Below are 18,972 nucleotides of genomic sequence, written 5' to 3'. Positions count from 1 at the left end.
AGGCCCCCAGCACTCTCCTGCTTTCCAAGGCCGCTGGCCCTCACCTCCCAGGGACAGTAGGGTTGTCTTCCCGGATCACTGCTGACCCCTGGAGGTCACAGGCCCCTGATGGAGAAACGACCCTCTCCTGCCCTGCACCAGTCACCTCGGGCTCAGGAGGCCCCTCAGCTGTTCCCGCCCAGCCCTGCCCAGCTGCCACCCTAGGCTTCACCTCACGGCTTTCTCCCTACACCGTTCCACTGTCCCTCAAATCCACCCCAGCCCCCCTGGGAGGCTCCCTGGCCTGCTCCCAGGGATAGCAATACTGACCCCTCCTGCCACATGGCCGAGCCTCCCCACCCAACAGCACCCGCTGGATGGAGGCAGGCTCCTGGCCTTGGCCCCCCGGGAGGGCTAGGAAGCCCCTCCTCTGGGCAGGCGGACCACAGCCTGGCTCCCCTTCACACTGGCTCCATGACTCCATTCCAGTGACTCCAGCAATGGTGACCACAGCCACCACCATCCCGGGCTTCCTAACTGCTGGAGCACGTGTTTCAGGGCCCGGGCCCAGGGTCTCTCAGGCCCCTGTTCAGACTCCAGGCTGCCTCCAGCACCGAGAGCTGTGGCTCAGGAACCAGGCCCGGGAACAGAAATTGGACGGGCTCAGGGGGAACAGGAGCGATGCAGGTGGACAGGGACCCCAGGCAGGGCCTGGGCCCGGGTAGGAGGTGATCTCATTAATGCAGGGGAGGCCAGGGGTGTCAGACTGGGTCGGCCTGGTCCAGAGCGCAGTGCCAGTAGATCATGCTAGCCGCCTGCAGAGGGGGTTCTACGTGGGTGAGGGAGGCCAGGGGGCCGGGCAGCCTAGGGCCTCCGTGGGGAGTGGCTTCCTGTTTGTCTAGGAGTCTGTCTCCACGGCAGGTCCTGGGCCAGGCCGAGGACAATGTCGAGAATGCCCACTGCCCCTGCAGCTCTGAGCAGGCCTGGTCAGGGGCGTGCTCTCCTTGCTCTGCTCCTGTGTCGGCCTCAGACAGGCCTGGTCTGCATCCTGCCAGCAGCCATCGCATTGGAACCCTGGACAGGCGCCCAGCACTCTCTGGCCTCCACAATGGGGCTGCCGTCCCTATCCTCCTGCTTCAGCAGCAAGGAGGGGATGAGAGGGCAGTGGTGCTGGGCAGGAGTCTCCCTGGGTTCAATGGCCCCGCTGCTCCCAGTGCTGAGCTAGGCCACTGAGTGGCCCTGTGCCCGGGAAGCGAGCTAAGCACTGGGGAGCCCTGCTCAGGATGCAGGCCACCCTGGACACTGGACAAGGACCGGAACCTCGTGCCCACAAACGTACAGAGAGAACTGACGAGAGCCCAAGGGGGCCTGGGCTCACCTGGGTCCCCGCCCAGCGGTCCCAGATTAGGAATCAGAAGGAAGCGCAGGAACGGAAGTGCGGGAACCTCCTGAGGTTTACTCCTAGGCTTGTTGACCATGGTCACCCCCAGTGACAGAGCAACGACCGTGGCTTCAGGGTGCCCCGGCCTGTGGCTGGGCCTGTGGTGGACGGGCTGGGGTGGCTGCTGGGACTCAGGTGCAGGCTGCGGCTTGGCTGTCACTGCTGGGCAGCGTCTCGCCCGCTGGCTGGCGTGGCCCCGCCATGGGAGCTGGCTGCAGCGGGAGTGAATATGCTACACGCAGGTGCCCGGCTCTGGGCAAGTGAGGTGGCATCAGGGTCAGGGTGGCAAGGAAACCAGGAGGGGTCCTCCCAGCTGAGCTGGGGGTGCCGGGTCCTGGCTTCGTTTGGCTGTGATGTCTGCATGGCTGCTCCCACTCCTGCTCCCGGGGCACAGCGCAGTTGTGGGCTCAGTGTCACCAGGATGCCCAGTTGTGCAGGCCCTGGGCTGAGGATTCGTCCCCCTCCACCCTGGACCTGTGAGGTGGGGCGCACAGGGGTGGGGTGCTGTCCCAGCAGGGCCCTGACCACCTACCTCTGTGCCAGCGTATAGCTGAGGTGTCCGCTCCTCGCTGTCATCGTCACTGTCCTCCAGCTGCTTCAGGATCCCGTCCAACACCACAGATCGCTTCTTCTTCGGGTGTTCTGTGGGAGTCCAGATGGCGCAAGAGGAGGATGCGGGGGCCGGGAGACGCAGGTCCAAGAGGGCAGAGAGATGGAGGGGACATGCGTAGGGAGGAGCAGAGGAGGTGAGGCGGGGGACATGGGGGGAAGGCGGAGGGAAGGAGGGGAGAGGAAGGCGGCGTGAGGAGAGGAAAGGGCAGGCGTCCTCTGGCCGCAGCCTCCCCGGCCTCCACTGTTTCCCCCCAGAGTGGGCCTCCTCCCCTCCCTGCAGGTCCCAGGCCAGCCAAGCACCTGCCAGGGCTGAGGAGACAAGCAGATGCCACTCCCCTCACTGGAGGCCAGACGCCAATTACGTAGGATGTGGCTGGCACACAGTAGGAGCTCAATAAATGCTGGGTGCACAGCTACGGAAGCCAGGGACCCCAGGGGCGGTGAAGAGTGATGATGAGGAGTGGCTTTGGAGAAGCGGGGACATCTGGCTTGGGCTTTGATGCAGGCTCTCCCTGACAGAGCACCTACTGCATGTCAGCCCTGCTCCTCTCAACAGCCCACAGTAGGAGTACAGGGGGAATGAACCAGACGGGAGGTCTAAAGCTGTCCAGCTAGGATGTGGCAGAGCGTGGACCTGACCTCAAGTCACACTTAAGTCATGTCCTCTCTGCTTCTCAAGACTCTGTGCTGGCCAGAGAATAGCAAGGAGACCGCAGCAGCCAGAGAAGGGGTGCTGGTTCCCTGGCCCTTTAGGAAATGGGGCAGGGAAGCTGGGCTCTGGGCTGCCTGCTCGGTTAGTCCTTCTGCTAGTCTAACCACTCATTGGTGGGCAGCCTCACTCAATTTAAGGCTTTCTTTGTACAGAGGCAGCCTGAAGAATCTCATGTCTCCCACTCCTCCCCCTCCTCTTGAGTCTGCAGGGGCCTCGTCCACCCAGAGCCCTGGCCTCCTTCCACACTGGCCAAGGGTTGTTTCACAATGCTTGGCTCAGGGTGAAGTGTCTTGGTGCCCTTCTGGGAGCCCAGGGGGACCTGACTGAGTCACCTCCCCCATCTTACTGTCCGTAACTAAAGGGGACATGACCCTTCTTGTCCTCTCCACTCTGTGTCCTGCTCAAGCCCCTGTCACCTTCTCTCTGGGAACCCCAACCTCCTGGGACCCCTCTGAATAGGTGCCCCAGGCAGCTGTCACGTAAGAGACCCCTCATCCTCTGGGCATCGCCTGAGCTGGCCCAGGCTATGTCAGGTGCCCACCTGGAGCCCTCGCCTAGCTCCCTGCCAAGCCTGCCCACCAACGCCATGGCCCCCTTTGTGCTGTGTACCTCTGCGTCCCCAGCCAGCGCCTGGCACTGGGTGGGCTCCCGAGTTCCCTATGGTGAGCGAGTGGGCTCAGGGAGGGGACACGCTGAGCTATCCACAGGGAGGTGGAGGAGGGCCGGGCGGCTGCACCGTCACTGTTGGCCGTGGAGAGGGACAGGGGACAGAATGCAGGGCTGGCGCCTCCTACCCCTCCCTGCTGCTGCTCAAGGATGGGGACTCGCTGATGGCCAGCTGATGGCCAGCCTCCCAGGTGCACAATGGCCTCTGAGATTGGATCCGTGGGCAGGTAACGGGCACCAGGAAATGGAAGGTGCCCGGGGCCTGCTCTCCTGGCCGGGTCTGGCCAGGGGCCCTGGAGCTACAGCAGTGGCCACCCACTTTGCCTCCCCAGGCTTTTCTGTTCTCTCGGCCTGAGACCAGCATGAGTGGCAGAGACAGTCCCCTCTGTACATCAGCTTCCTTCCCCCACAGCCGTGGTCCAGTGCCACTGACTCTGGCCCCCAGACTGGTCTTGAATGGCAGCTGGAGGGACAAGGGACACCACTCCCTTCTCCAAACCTCTGTGGGCGCCACCTCCCCTAGAAGAAGCTGAAGCTGTGGTTGGTCGAAGAGCCCTGAAGTGGGCTTCACCACCGGGGCCACTGCTTGGCTCCCAGCACCCACTGACCACCTCAGAGCCTTGGCACAGCTGTTCCTTCGGTCAGAAACGTTCTCCCTCGGGAGCCACAGAGCCTCCGGGGGTAAAGCTGCCCTGACCACCCTAGAGCCCACCTGTCCTGCTCTCCCCGACTCCAGGCCCCGCCTGTCCCCCCGCCACAGCACTAAGCCAACTGTTCTCCTTGACTTTGTCACCTGACCCCCCGCCACCTACCCGCTCAGTCCCCTGCTCTGCTTGTGATGCCGGGCAGGGGACACTCACTGAGTACCTGCTGCGTGATGGACCAAGAGGGAGAAGGGAAGGGCCACTAGAGCAGGCAGCGCGTCAGTGTGTCAGCCAGCGCTTGCTCTGTCCCCATGCTCTATTCTCACCTGACACGAGCTACGCTTGGGCGTGCATCCATTCACAACCTGAGTTTTAAGTGGGCAGCTTGAGTGCCAGGACCTTTCCAGGGCCCAGATGTCCCTGGTGGAGAAACCTGGCACCAGGGCTTCTGCAGTGGCCTGAGGACAAGGCTGGGAGTCAAGGGGCCCAGAGCAGGGCCAAGAGACACGCAGGTGCCATCAGTGCCGGGGCTGTTGGCGGCTGAGGGGGTGCCTGCCCATGAGACCCTGAGAACCCCATGCCCAGCTCGCCGTGACCAGCTGTTTGGCCTCGGGCAACAGCCTCCACCTCTCGGGGCTCATTTCCTGTCATCAAGGCTTCCGTCCTGGGGTGGCCACTCCTTAGGGGTGGGTTGTGGGAGGGGCAGGTCCCCCTCACCAGACTCCAGGGGCAGCACGCACCAACAGGGCAGCCTGAACTCTCCAGGTGATGTGTGAACAGCTGCCAGGTACAAACACCAAGGGCTCTGGTCACCAGGGCCACCGGGCCACCGGGCCACGACGCCACCTCCTCAGTCTACAGGTAAGAGAACAGGCATGGGGACACCTGCCGTTGCTGCGGCGGGGTGTGAGGGCACACATGGCCACGAAATCCACGACCCACGGGGGCCCCTCCCCACGTGCTGGTGACTGAGGGCTGATCTCAAGTGGGCTGGCGGGCACCAGGCTCTGGCCTGTGCGTGGGCTCAAGGCCACTGCCAGGGTCAGGTTGGAGCCCCGACGCCCCCTCAGCTTCCCACTCACAGCACCTGCACCCCAACCCTGTGTCCACGGAGCACCCAGTGCTGCAGGGCAGCTGCAAACCCTGGCGTTCAGCAGGGACAGCCTCGGGGGTTCCCACCAGACATAACGCAGGACCAGGAAGGTCCCCAGCATCACAGCCGCACCACAGATCAACAAGAAGACGTCATCACATCACACCAGGCATGAGCCTGACAGGAGGGCAGCGTCCCCAGCAGCCCAGTCCCCAGCAGCCCGGTCCTGTCCCGGCCCCAACCCCCAGCCACCACTCTGCATTTCTGGGGTTCCCGCCTAATGATTTTAGTTTCCACTGATTCCTGGACAGGACGCCAGCCATCTCCCTCGCTGGCGAGGCCTGCCACCATGCAGGTGAGGCATTGGCGGGGCTGTGGGGAGAGCCCCCATGGGGTCTGTTCCGGAGGCAGAATGCGGAGGAGAGGCAGCTGGGACAGGACTCTGAAGGAAGCCCTGAGAGGGGCCGGGCAGCCGGGACTGGAGGCCAGTGGGGCTCAGCGTCCAGGCAGCAGCTGGTGACCAGGTCAAGCCTTGCTGTTCCTGGCTGATCAACCTCAGGCAAGTTGCTTCCCCTCCCTGGGCTCAGCTTCTCTGTTTCTGAAGGACAGGGAAGCTCACAGCGTCCACCTGGGGTGTGGAAGAACACGCTGCCCGCCTGGAGTCCCAGTTGCTGGGGAGGCTGAGGCAGGAGGATGGCCTGAGTCCAGGAGATTGCGGCCAGCCCAGATACCACCACGGGGACCCCATCTCAGACAAGAGTGACCACGTGCAGGTGAGGTGCCCAGCAGGGAGCACGCCGGATGGCAGCCACTCCCCTGCACTTCCTGGAACCCGTGGACAAGAATCATGAAATAGGCCAACTCCTCCTCACTGTGGCCCCAGATGAACTCAGTGGACACCATGGGTCCCTCCTCTGGAGGGTTGGGAGGTCAGGAGAACCCTGATAGTGAGGCAGGCAGCTGGGGAGCTGGTGGACGCTGGTCCCAGCCACTTCATCCCGGGCAGTTCCGAGGACCACGCATGTGCCCGCGGTGGAGTCTGCTGCTTACAGCCCCTGCTTCCTCCCTCTCCTGGGACCACCTCCCTGGCCATCGCCAGCACCAAGGGTGGCCAAAAGGGAGTGAGCATGGCCTCACTGCAGGCAGCAGAGGGACACCCACGTGAGTTTTGTGAAAGGACAGTCGGTGGCCGAATTCGGAGAGGGGCGCTACTGCAGTTGGCACCCTGCCCATCCCCGCCCAGTGCGGCTGTGTATCGGGGACTAGGTGGGGGACAGGAGGCCTGCGGGGTTCCTCTGCTGCACCGGCCCCAGGGGGTGAGGTAGGGGAGGTGGTGGGGGCCAGACTTCAGGCTGGGACACCACCCGAGTCCTCAGACTCTTGGGCCTGCCATCCCAACACTGGAGGCCACCGGAAACCTGCAATCCCCGCCCCTGGGGAAACTGGGCACCAGGACACGAGGTGTGGTGCCATAGGCCAGGCACCCATGCCATCTGGTGGGCTGGCTGGCCGCCTCTCAGTGCGGTGCTCTGCCGGGTCCCTCCCTGCAGCCCTCCTATGTGGGTTCCCCAGGGGATCCTGGAGCAGGAGCAGACTCCCGTCTGTTCAGGGGAAAGCACCTGCTCTGCTGGTTTCTGGGGCCTCCTGGGTCCCCTTTAGTTGGCCATGGCAGGCAATTATTATTGAGCACCTGCTGAATACTAGGCTCATGCTAAGGACAGGGCAGGGAGCAAGTGGAACCACTGGCCTGGATCCATGCAGGGGCTCAGGGAGCTGGCACAGGGCAGCTGAGCTCTGTCCCCTCGTGGTTCCTATCTTTTCTGCCCAACCTGCATGACTCCTGCAGTGAGGGAACCTAACAACACTTCACACAGAGGACTCAATGACAGGTACAAAGACCCTGAGGCCAGGGCAGCTCCAGGAGGTGCTGGGGAAATGTTAAATGTAAAACCAAGGGAACCTGCAAGGCCACTTAGGGGCGATGCAGTGCCCAGCAAGGGACCCAGCTGTCCAAATTAAGGCTGCAGAGTGCAGAACAGGACCAAGGCCCCCAGGTCTCCACAGGCTCTGTGTGACTTTCCTGTAGAAATCCTATGAGCTGGTGACCATTTTTCAGATAAGGAGATAGTGGTCTAGGCTCTGGGGAAGTCACGTGACTGCAGGCTCTCCCTGAAGGCCCTTCTCCCCCCTCCAAGCCCAAGGACGTGCCCTTGGGGGACGACACCAGCCTGACTCCCTCAGGAAAGGGGACGCCAGAGGAAAGGTACAGGAGAGACCAGGTGGTGGCTGCACCCATTTGGGGTGGAGTCAGCCGGGAGCCAGGCTGCCTGTGTCCTGATCTGGGGGTGGGCAATGGAGGTCACGAGGCCACAAGCATGGCCGCTGCTACCGGGGTGTGAGGGGCTCTGGCTCCCTAGGCATAGCATGGCCTGGTGAGCTCGCTCAGGACATCCTGGGAAGCAGGGGTTCTGGGAAGCTGGACTGGCCACCAAGAGACCAGTGATCAAGAGTGGGTGAAGGCGCCCAGCCTGGATTACCCAGAGCTTATCCCGAGGCAGAGCAGGGGGCGCAGGCCAACTCTGGGCACTCGCAACAGTGACAGGGCTGGGAGCTTCCCTGTGATGGGCGCTTTTGCAGGGGGCAAGGAAGGTGGGCCAGGAGAGGCTGGAGGACACCCATCACCTGCTCAGGCCTCGGGGTCCTTCAGGGCTCAGGGCTCATCAGCCTGGGTCAACGTCCACTGCCCTGCAGGCCCTGGGTGGGGGCAGGAGATGACAGATCTCTCTGGGGGCCAGATGGGGGAGCAGTGGAGTCAGACAGCCCGGGAAAGCTACAGGGAGGACTGAGGACTGAGGCCAAGGGGAGGCTCACGCCTTCCACCAATGGGGGGCCCATCTGCAGGCCAAGTGCCCTATGGGGGACCAGGTGGCCAGATTCGATTTTCCAAGACAGGCCAGAATCTTGGTTTTTATGCCAAATCTTTCAAGTGTAAAATACTGGTTATTAATTCAAAGTTCTTCTGACTTTCCTACCTGTAGGAGAGATTCAGATCTGTGGGTGCCCTCGGCTGGGACCAGCCAGCAGCCCCTGACCTGGAAAGTCAGGACGTAGTCATAAAACCCATTTTCCGTGGCTTTGTCCCTCCTGGCCTGGCCAGCCTGCAGTCCAGAACCCTGTCCCCCACCCCCAGCGGCCAAATCTTCCCACCCCATTTCCAGCACTCTGATCCCCAGGCTCCCAAACCCTCGTCCAATCCTGGCCAGGCCCCTGCCCCTCCCAGCTGCCCAAAATCCTCCTGTCAGTTGAATTCTGTGATCGATGAGGAGGAGCAGGAGAGATGGCCTGGAAGAACTGACTTCCCCGTTAGCCCTAGCAGGGACCCTGGCCTCGTCAGCGATGGCTGAGTGAAATGTTTGCAGAGTGCAGAGAACACAAGTCAATAACAATTTAGCTGGATTGGGAGCAGGCACCTCGCTGCATGGACAGTCGCTCCTGGGGGAGGACAGAGTGTGCCCAGGATACTGCAGAAGCGCCTGGAAATATTTACCAAACACCACCCAGTGAGGCTCAGGGATGGGGGTGGGGTAACTGTGCACACCTACTTCAGCTGGCCTCTGGGCCCCCAGAGTCCCCACGGCCAGCCAGACACCCTGCCTAGGCATTGCCTTGACCCAAACAATTCCTCTCTGATTTTCCTGATTCTGCCTCCAGCGGCCGTGGTGGCCACAGGCGTGGGGACAGCCCAGGTCTCCTGCTGGGTCTCACCCTCCCTGCGGGCCACACCAAGGTCTGAAACCTGTGGCTCACAGGAAGCCTGTCCCCAGGTGGCTGGGTGAGCCACGACATAGGCATCTTTTTAATAATAAATTCTGAGACTTCACACACTTGCTAGAAATTTCCTGAGTATGATTTTAAAAGCCTGATGATTATGTTTCCATGGTCAAGATCAAAAAGGCCTATTTGTAAAGGCCAGCATGAGAACAACAGGCTCTCTTGGTCCTGGGGGTGACTTGTTCTGAGGGGACGAGCGGGAGCCTCTGGGGCTCTACATGTCCTCTCCATGCTGATGGCTCCACAGTCGTCCCTCAGCCCCGACTTCCTGTGGGCTCCAACTCGCACGTCTCTGGTGAGACCCAAGGTGGCCAAACAGGTGCATGGAACCCAGCTGGCTCAGAAACCCACCCCCACACCTGTTCTTCCCAGTGGTTCCTCTCATGGCTTCATGTTCCTTGGGGATTCGGAGCCAAGACCCGGGTACAACCCTTGCTCTCCCTCTTGCCCTAGGAGTCCATCAGAGATGCTACCTTCTCCAGAAACGCACAGTCCATCTGCTTCTCCTGACACCCGGCTCTGCTCTGGTTACTGTCCTCTCTCCGACCTGCACCCTGTGCCTCTCTAATGCCACCCCACACAGCAGCGAGCAGGAGGTCTGTTTGTGTGAGCCTGGGCCTGGTACGTGCCTCCCTTCTCAGGCTTTCCCCAGGCTTCCCACTGCACCCTGAGTGAAAGCCAGGCTGCCGGCCAGGCCAGGCAGGGGGACAGCTGTGAGGACGGACCCCTGCAGGCCTCTATAGGCTGTTCATACCACCTCCAGGCTGGGCCTGCTCTCCAGCTGCTGATGCCTTCTCTGAACAGGCTCCTGCCTCAGGGCCTTTGCACCTGTGGTTCCCTCTGCTTGGCATGCTTCCTGCCCCCAGATCTCTGCTGCCTGGTTCCTTCCAAACAGAGAAATGGTGCCTCCCTGGAAGTTTCTGTAAGCCCCCGAGGGAACAGAGCAAATCATTCTGTCTATCCTTTCTCCTTCCCACACAGGACTTGGTCACTATGGTAATATCATCTCCCTGTCCTGCTTCAGGGTCAGCTCTGTGCCTGACGGGCCTTCAGCTCAGAGCCCACAGTACCAGGACAACCAGGTGAGTAGCAAGAGTGCTGAGGGCAGAGTGAGAAGCAAAGCCAGTGGCCTGGGGCAGGGCAGGACAGGGGAAGGGGAAGGATGGTCATTTTAGGGGGAAATGGCCACCCGGGGGCTTTTGGATAAAGCAAGGGCAGCCAGCCCACAAAGCCTCAGGGCTGCAAACTTGGAGTGAGGGCCCAAGCAGCGAGCACCTGAGGCTTCATGGGCCATAGGCTCTGTCACAACTCTCGCTACCCTGCAGTGTGAGAGCACTGATGTGCAGGGCTGCAGTGTGAGAGCACTGATGTGCAGGGCTGCATTCCAACAAAACTTTATCTATAGCATCAGACTGGGCCAAGCACTCGACTGCTTCCCTACTGGATGGGAGCCCAGGTTTGCTAGAGCAAGGCACACGGGATTTAGGGCATGGTGAGAAGGGTTATCTGCTCCACCGGTTCCTTGTGTGCCCTCAAGCAAACTGGGAGACCTCTCTGGGCCTCAGTTTGCACCTCTGTAAAACTGGAACAGCACCTCTCTCTAGGGAGTTGTGAGGCTCACATCTGAGATGCAGAATGTAAAACCGCTGTGGGTTCCTCTCTGCACGCAGTAGGTCCTTGACAAAGGCCTCTCCTAAGAAGTCACACGTGCATGCCTGTAATCCCAGTGCCTGGGAGGCGGAGGCAGGACTATAAGGTGGAGGCTGAGAGGCCCCATCTCCAGAGAGCAATGGGAAGCGCTGGGGACGCAGCCGAGTGGCAGACAGAGCTCCGGGTTCAATCCCAGGATGAGAGCAAACGGAAACAGAACATCTGGTGGCCACCTCTATTCAGGTTGGTGCAGCTTCCAGGCACAGGCAGGAGCACCTGGCTTCAGACAAAACGGCTCCAGTGCCAGCTGCGAGGCCAAGGGATCCCAGGCTTGGCAACCCTGGCACAAGCGGGGCATCACTGGGTGGTGCCAGCACATGCCAGTGCTGGACTTGGTCACCCCACGCTGGCCCAGTGCCCGTCCACCCCATGCCAGCATCTCTGTAGCACCAGAGCTGTGCCGGACACAGGGCCCACAGGCCCACAGACAGGGCCTCTGCCCAGAGGGAGGGAAGACTGGGATGCTGGGGTACAATGAGGCTGGTGTGGGAGTCCCCTCCTTGGTTCTGTGCTGGAGGCCGAGGCCTGGCCAGGTCAGCCTCCTCGGAGCCCCAGGGAAGCGCTTGGAGGCACTAGCCACTTGCCATGTGGGTCATGTCTGAGCTTCCAGCTGCGGAAGGGAAGGGCATAGGGCTGACCACAGCTGGAGGAAGACCCGCCCCTGCTGTTGGACTTCACAGATGTGAGGGGGGCTCCCACACCTGCGGTGACAGGGAGGGTGGCAAGGTGGAGTGTCCCTGGAGGGGTGGGTCAGGTGGAAACTGGCCCCTCTGTTCACCCACAGGCAGCTGGTTTGAGCTCCGGGTCCCCCAAGTTGATGATGAGGCAGGACAGCGGCTGCTCCACCTGACCAGTCCTGCTGTGAACGGAGCTCCTACTATGCGCCAGGCTTGGTTGCTGGATCAACACAGGTGACTAGGTGGCAGTGCCAGCCTGGGCACCACTCCCTGCTGTCTACCCTCTGCCCTCCATGTGAGGCCTCAGGACGCCTCCCGAGTCTCGCCCACAGTCAGCCTGGCCGGGCGGGAGGTGGGGAAAGCGGGAGTGGCCATGAGGGGAGCAGCGCAGCTGAGCCTCCTCACTCTCCCCTCCAAGTTCCTAGCGAGGGCCACCAATGCCCGTTACACAGACAGCAAAGATGAGCATGCAGTGTCAGGGGACAGGCGTGAGGACCCTCAACCGAAGCTCAGTCAACAGGTGGCTCAAAGCCAGGCTTGAATCCTGACTGCCATCAGCTGCTGGAGGCCCTGAGCAAGTGACTTGCCCTCTCTGTGCCTTGGCTTCCCCACCTCACATGGGAGATATCAGGGTCGTGAGGGCCGATGTCTGTGAAGGCACAAAGCCAGCCCCCGGCCCGCGTCAGGCCTAACAGACCAGTCTGCCCAGCAGTGACCACGAGCGTCACACTGCTTGCCAATCAGGTGCCAGCCTTCACCTGGGCTCCCCGGGGACCAAGGAGGCTGGTCCAGGGGGCTTCATGCTCCGGGCCCCCAGGTTTTCTGTCCCCACAATGCCACCCAGGTCAGTGGCTGGGCGGTCTGATAAATGGAACCCCAGGGCAGAGCAGACTCGGGTGCCTCAGGCTGGCTGCATGGGCTGCAGTGAGGAGCCCAATTGTCTGCTGTGGCCACCCATTGTCCCCAAGGACTGCTTGTCAGCCCCAGGGTAAGTGCTGTGCCCACTGCCAGGACCTGGGGTGTAGCTAAGATGCCTGCCTTCTGCTTCCTCCACAGGAGTCCTCTGTCTAGCCTCTGCTTGGCAGCCTCCCACTGAGCTCCGACTACCTTCCTGGAAGACCTCAGGCCAAAGCCAGGGCCAGGGAGGGAACTGGGCACGGATCGGATACCACCGGCCCAGAGCCTGCCAGAGCCTGAAGGCTCTGAATAGTGTGACTTTGACACAATGAGCTGGATACTTTTCCACACAGGGAAGGGCAAAGAGGGAACAAGGCCCTGCCGGGAGGGCAGAGGCCTGCGGCCCAGTCTGCATAGGCCAGCTGCTGCAGGTGCCTCTGGGTCCCAGAGGAGCGGGCTGTAACCAGGCTCTACACAGTACCTACACTGCCTGGCAGTGGCCTGCACCTGGGACCCCAGTGCCATCCTGGAGAGTTCAGGACTGAGACCCAAGCCAGGCGGGGAACTGAAGGTCCCAGGGTGGCAGTCACCTCTCAGGCTGGTGATCCCAGTTTTCACATCTGCAGAAGGGGCTGAGCTCACTCACCTCAGAGGCCATGGAGGGCAGGGGCCACATCCCGCAGCGTTCACAGCAGGGTTGTGACCGGCCCCTGCGGTTAAGCCATCCCCAGTGCTGATCCCAGGGGCACCTCCAGCAGAGCCTCCCAATGGGCTGGGGGCTGTCCCTGGAGCTCAGCTTACTGACTGGGCTTCTCTCCCACCAGGGCAGGAGTGGGGGCAGGGAGGGACAGTCCCTTTCATGAACATTTGCACTCGGGCTTGTCAATGCCTGTCGATTGGGACACATTCTCTTCCTACACATCAGGATTTGGGAACTTACTGAGCTTGAGGTTATCTACGGCCTCGGCCTCTGGTTTCACATTCACCCTAGATCGAACGTCCACAGCCTCGGGTGAGGGCCTGGCCTGTGGCAGGGAACCAGAGGGGAACCCAAGATCCACAAAGACGGGCACAACAGCCCCACGTGGGCGGCGTGGGTTCCGCGAGGACAATGGACCACAGAGGCCACTACAACAGGGTGAGAGAGAACAGAGATAGGCAGGACAGGTGTCCAGGATGAATAGGGACTGAGGGGCAAGATACCACGGTACAGGGGACAGAGCGGCACAGTCAGGCCCTGCCCACATCTGGGAAACAGCGCTGGGGAGCGGCGGAGCAGGGGCAGCCCGGGACGGGCAGGGTCGGCCTCTACAGGGCTGGCAGGTGGGCCACATCTGAGGCTCCCCGGCTGCTGCTGGGTTCCAAGGACATTCTGGGGTCCAGCGGGCTGTCGGAGGCCCTGCTCTCCAGCCCCAGCCTCCCTGGCCGGCGGCAGACAACTGCTCCTTGCTCGAGGTCCCCTTGGCCCTCAGCTGCCCTCCAGGACATGTCTGAATGACAGGGCAGGGACACAGGAAGGTGCGTGTCCCAGGACGATGAGGGAGGGGGACTGTGCCAGGCACCTCAGCACCATGGTCAGCCATAGGAGGGACTTTCCTGGCCCCATCCTGGAGCCTGGCTCCCCAGGCATACGGGAGAGTATCTGCACTCCCTGCCAGTTGACCCAGCCAACAGACCAGTTGGACTTCAAGAGTCTCTCTTCAAGAAGGAAGAGAGCTTGCACCTGTCCTCTGTCACCTAGCCCCAAAGTGAAGGCACCTGAGAGGGAAGGGAGGCCTCCAGGGGCCAGCCTCCTGGCACTGGGATAGGGAGGGTGCTGCCTGGCACAGGGACAGGAGGATGCTGCCTGGCTGGGGCTGAAGGGGGCCTTGTTGGCACTCTTGGAGCCCAGCCCCTCCTGCCTTCCAGGAAGCCCCAGTTGAGGCCATGTCCCCACGCCCTCCTACCGTGGAAGTGCTCAGCCATCTTCCGCTGCAGGGCCTGCAGGGTCACCTGGGAGTCCGCCCACTCCAGGACCAGCCTTCAGCCATACAAGTGGGTGCTGTGACACAGGGCATTGAAGGCTCTCTGCAATGGTACAAGAGACAAGGCAGTGCAGCCTTCAATGCGTGAGCCTAAAGCCTGGGGACATGGGGGCGTGGGGCCCATCTGTTGGTGAATGGTTGTTTCCGGGGATGCTGTGAGGGCCCGAGTGCCATCACAGCCAGCAGGGCTGCCTGGTGCCTGGCCGGGGCCTTGTTCCCGAATTACACCCTCAACGCACAGGGTGCTTCATTAGCAGGCTCCCGAACCCCCCGCACGTCAGCTGTAGGAAGTCCTGCTCCGTCTGCCCACCGAATGACAGCTTCACTGCCCCATGTCACTTAGTGCCACTCTCCTTTGCTGGCCCTGGTGGCCCTGTCTCCCACATTGTTCTTGAGTCAGGCCTCTTTGGTTTCTGCTGACTCCCTGTGAGTCCCCTGTTCTTCCGCTGCCCGTGTCCAGTCCTGGCCCTGCAGCTGGGGGCCTAATCATGCTCCTCCTCTACCTCTTTGCTGTACCAACCTCCACACTCAGCCCAATACCCTGTCTTTACACGTGGGACAGTGTCAGAAAGGCTTCCTGTAGGGTTCTGCTTTTTAGGTCCTGGGAACTGAACCCAAGGGTGCTTCACCACTGAGCACCGGCCCGGTTGACTTCATTGTGAGGGTCTCACTAAGTTGCTCAGGGCCTCTCTAAATTGTGAGGCTGGCTGTGAACTTGTGATCCTCCTGCCTCAGCCTCCAGAGCTGCTGGGACTGCAGGCGTGAGCCACAGCTTCACAATCCGGGCGATCGAATCCCTGTCTCTGGATGGGAACATCAGTGTGAGCCAGTGTGGCTTGGAGGAGACAGAAGAGGTGACCTGTGAACAGTCTCAGGAAAGGGTGGGGCTCACTGCAGGTGGTCCCAATGCCAGTTATCTGTGCCTCTGACATCACCTCACCCTGTTCTGGGCAGAGCTAAGGGAGGTGCTGGGTTTGAAGAGGCCCAGGCCCAGGCCTCCCCATCAGGGTTGGAGGGTGAGAGGGGCCAGTGCTCTACGCTGGGTCCTGGATGGCAGCTCTGGGACTAGGCGAGGAGCGGGATCTGACACTCCTGCTCCCCCAAGCCGAGACACACTGGGCAGCTGGGAAGTCCTTGGTTCTCACCCAGGAGGGGTCTGAACAGTCGATCTGTTTCGGGGCCACTCCGGGGCTCAGGTGACTGAACTAGGAGGAAGCAGCCAGGGTGAGGGGACACTGGAGGAGGGTGGGCACTCATCTGGCAGGAGCTGTGCCACCAGGGGTCCACTGCATGGAGACAGGCTGAAAGGAGGCCACAATCCGAGGATGCCAGGCACTGTGGTTGTCGTGGAGGAACTCCAAGGACTGGCCCTGCTGACCTCCACTGTGGATGCACAGCCTCTGGGACCCACAGAGGGTTCCCTGAGGTTGCTGGAGCTTCCTGGGGAAGGTACCTTTTCCCACAACCACGGCAAGCAAGTGCTGACACCTGCTGGGAGCCATTAGCCAAGTAGGTATGGCAATTTCCTTGCCAGCGTACCCCATGTTGCTTAGTGGAAGGACTCGTGGAAATAGGACATTTTGCAGTGACATTGCATGTAAGGTGACCTTGCTCAAGGACCAGGGCGGATCTGGGTTTAGGGCATTCCCGGTTTAGGAAGGTTATTCCTGCTGGGAATAGGGACTATCCTGCTGCCTGAGTTCCTCTTGAGTTCTCACGGGATTCAGACAGTATTTTGGGGAGAGAGAAGCCCAGTGGAGGTGTGGATTTGGGCAGAGAACGTGGATTTCCCCAGAACGTGTTTGTAGATGGCCGGTGTGAGTTCGGGAATAAAGAATTGCTGTTTGAATCTACAAAGCTGTGAGTGGCTTGTGATTTTGTGCCCAGCCAGACTGCAGCAGACACCACCAAACCTCGCCCCACCCTGGTCATCTGGTCACCTCTGTGAAGGGGCTGAGAGCAGAATTCACCCAGAACACCCAGTGCCCACCTGGGAGAGGGAGGGGTGGGAGGGGCGGGACACAGCCCTGAGCACATGTGGTCAATGGAGGGCACATGGAGTTCTGAAGAGGGCCAGGTGTGGGGAACTGCGTCTTCCTTTTTTTTTTTTTTTTAACTTTAATTTAAAAAACACTCCTGGCTGCCAGCAGAGCCTCTGTGCTTTTTCCAGGTGGATATAAAGATGAATCTGTACTCAGAGCCGAAATGGTCCATTTAAGCTCTAAACACACGTACTCTCAGCTGTCAAGGGAGGGAAATGGCCTGGTGGGGGAGCAGGGCTGGATGGGGGAGAGGAGCTGGTGGGGAGCCTGGCATAGTGGCGGTGCCATCCTGGTGCCAGCGTCCCTGAGGAGCGCGTCCGAGATGTGGGGGTAGGGGTGGCCAACAGCAGCATCTGCTGGATTCTCAGCCTCAACCTGGAAGAAGGCGAGAAGGTCGGGGAGGCGGCCTCCACTGGCCCAGCCTCTGCCTCCTGTGGCCTCCCGTGGGAGCATCTTACCCTGGGAAACAGTTCTCACTCCTGGGCCTGGAGGCTTGGTGTGGGTCCCTAAACCCCTCTCCTGGTTCTTCGACATTGCCCCTGACTGCTTCCATCTCCTCTGTGCTCTTCTGACACTTAATAATGGCCTCTCTTTTAAAGGCTTTCACGCTCACGGAGAAGTGGCAGTCAGCTTGCAGTGGGCTCTGTGGCTGGCTAGCTGGGTTCAAATCCCTGTTCACTGTGTGATCTTTGACAAACTGCTTAACATCTATGAGCCTCAGCTTCTGCCCGTGGAAAGGAAAGGCAGTAGCAGAGAATGGGAAGGGTCCTGTGGGTCCTGCTGCAGTCCGCTCTGGTTGTGCATCGGACTTTTCACTCCCACCACAGAGCAGGGGCAATGGCAGGTTGACACACAGCTCTGTGTGACAGTTGCCACGCAGATATGTGGTTCTCCAAAAATAGCGGAATCACCCTCCAGTTCCATCCCCACAGGTTAATGGGAAGTCAGGCTGCGTTCCCCGGTGCCCACGGCCTTGGTGGCTGTAAACTGGTGGCCTCAAACTGTCACAGGCAGCAGGGAGGACACTGATTCCAGGCTAAATCTGGCCTTGGATAATCCGAGTGACTGGGCTTCATTAAAGAAAAGTAATGAGAACGTGTTGGGTGACAGCTTTCAGGGGTGAGGGGGGTGCGAAGGAAGAAGATGGCCTAGGCTCCAGGGGACACCAAGGCACACGAAGGTGCCAGGCAGGGCGGGGAAGTGCAGGTACCCTGTGATGGGCCAGGTCTGCCAGCTGCTTCCTCCTAGGCTGAGCCCATTGGGTCACAGCCACATCCCCACCTTTTTAGGGTCAGCTCAGAGTGGCCTGTGCCCAGCAGCCCAGGTGCCTTGAAGGGCTCGGGGCTCCTGTGGTTCAGCCCCACTGAGGACCCCATTGAGGACCCCTTGGGCCACCTCCCACCCTGGGCTGATGCCCTCCTCGTTTCACAGATCTCCTGGCTGTGAGGAACTGCAAGCTCTCGGCCCCCAGCTCAGAGAGAACTCTGTGCTTCTGGGCAGGGAAGGGAGGGCCGAAGGGGCCGGGCCCCCACAGGCCGGCTTCCTCCTTCCTTGGATTTTGGTGGCTCCACTTCCCACCCCTGGCTCGAGCCCTGGAAGCTGCCCCCATGCACACACCTGCTGGTGGCCCAAGAAGGCCCTGCCATTCTCCCCCACGGGCTTCATCAGATGACTACCCAGCGCCTTACACACCTGGTCTCCTCCCTGCAGCTGCTCCCAGGCCTGGCCTTGACCCCTGCAGGAAAGGCGCTGTGTCCCTGCCACCTCAGTGGTGCACTGTGCACAGAAAGTACTCAGAGAGAGTGAGGCGTCTCCTCACTGCGGGTCTCCTGTCGGCTCCCTTCCAGCCCTGCCCTTCAGCCTTCCAAGACAGGGACAGGCCAGGAGCACGTTGGCACTGGGCAGTGAGCCTGGGACCCTGACTGGACACACAGCCCTGGTCTGGCACTGCACCCAACGTGCACGACTGTGGACGGGGATTGTGACCCATGATGCAGGATCAAGAGACCGAGCCCCCGCTGGCTTGCTGAGCAAGACTAAAGTCCAGGATGGAGCTCTGAGTCTGCCATCGTAGGCAAAGAGAAGGCAACAGGGGGCCACCCTGTCCCCAGGAGCCCCTTCCTGCAGTTTTCTGACGGTGGATGTTGGCCATTACTGGCCACCCCCATAGGAGGTGACTCCTGGGCCCCACGGCAGGGCTCATTCACACAGGTTTCTGCTCGGGTGAAGTGATGAGGTCCCGTGGCGGAGGCGAGATGAGGTGGGCACTCCTTCCCTGCTTGGCCTTCACCTTTTCCTCCAAGCGTCCTGTAGGCTAAGTGAGGTGACAGCTCTCCACTGTCACCGGTCCCTGGTGGGCCCACACACCTGTCTACCTTTGAATGGCAGCCATGTGCGTGCTTGCGTGCTCTGACATTGACCCTGGACCTTGACTCCCTAGGCGCCTGAGCTCCTGGAGGACAGGTGGGGCTCCACCTCAGGCAGCAGCCTGAGCCCTGGGAAAATGGCAGCCCCTGACACACTGACCGCAGCTGCCCAGAAATCCTGGATTTGGCTCTCCTCTGAGTGGGGCACGGTCCACAGGTCTGAGGAACCAAGGTCTCCTGCCACATTGTCCAAACCCCATGACATCGGTGGTGTGGGG

The sequence above is a fragment of the Callospermophilus lateralis genome, chromosome 14 (assembly GCF_048772815.1).
Source record: "Callospermophilus lateralis isolate mCalLat2 chromosome 14, mCalLat2.hap1, whole genome shotgun sequence".
Lineage (NCBI taxonomy): Eukaryota > Metazoa > Chordata > Mammalia > Rodentia > Sciuridae > Callospermophilus > Callospermophilus lateralis.
The sequence above is the reverse complement of the archived record's forward strand: the minus strand, read 5'-3'. Positions refer to the sequence as shown.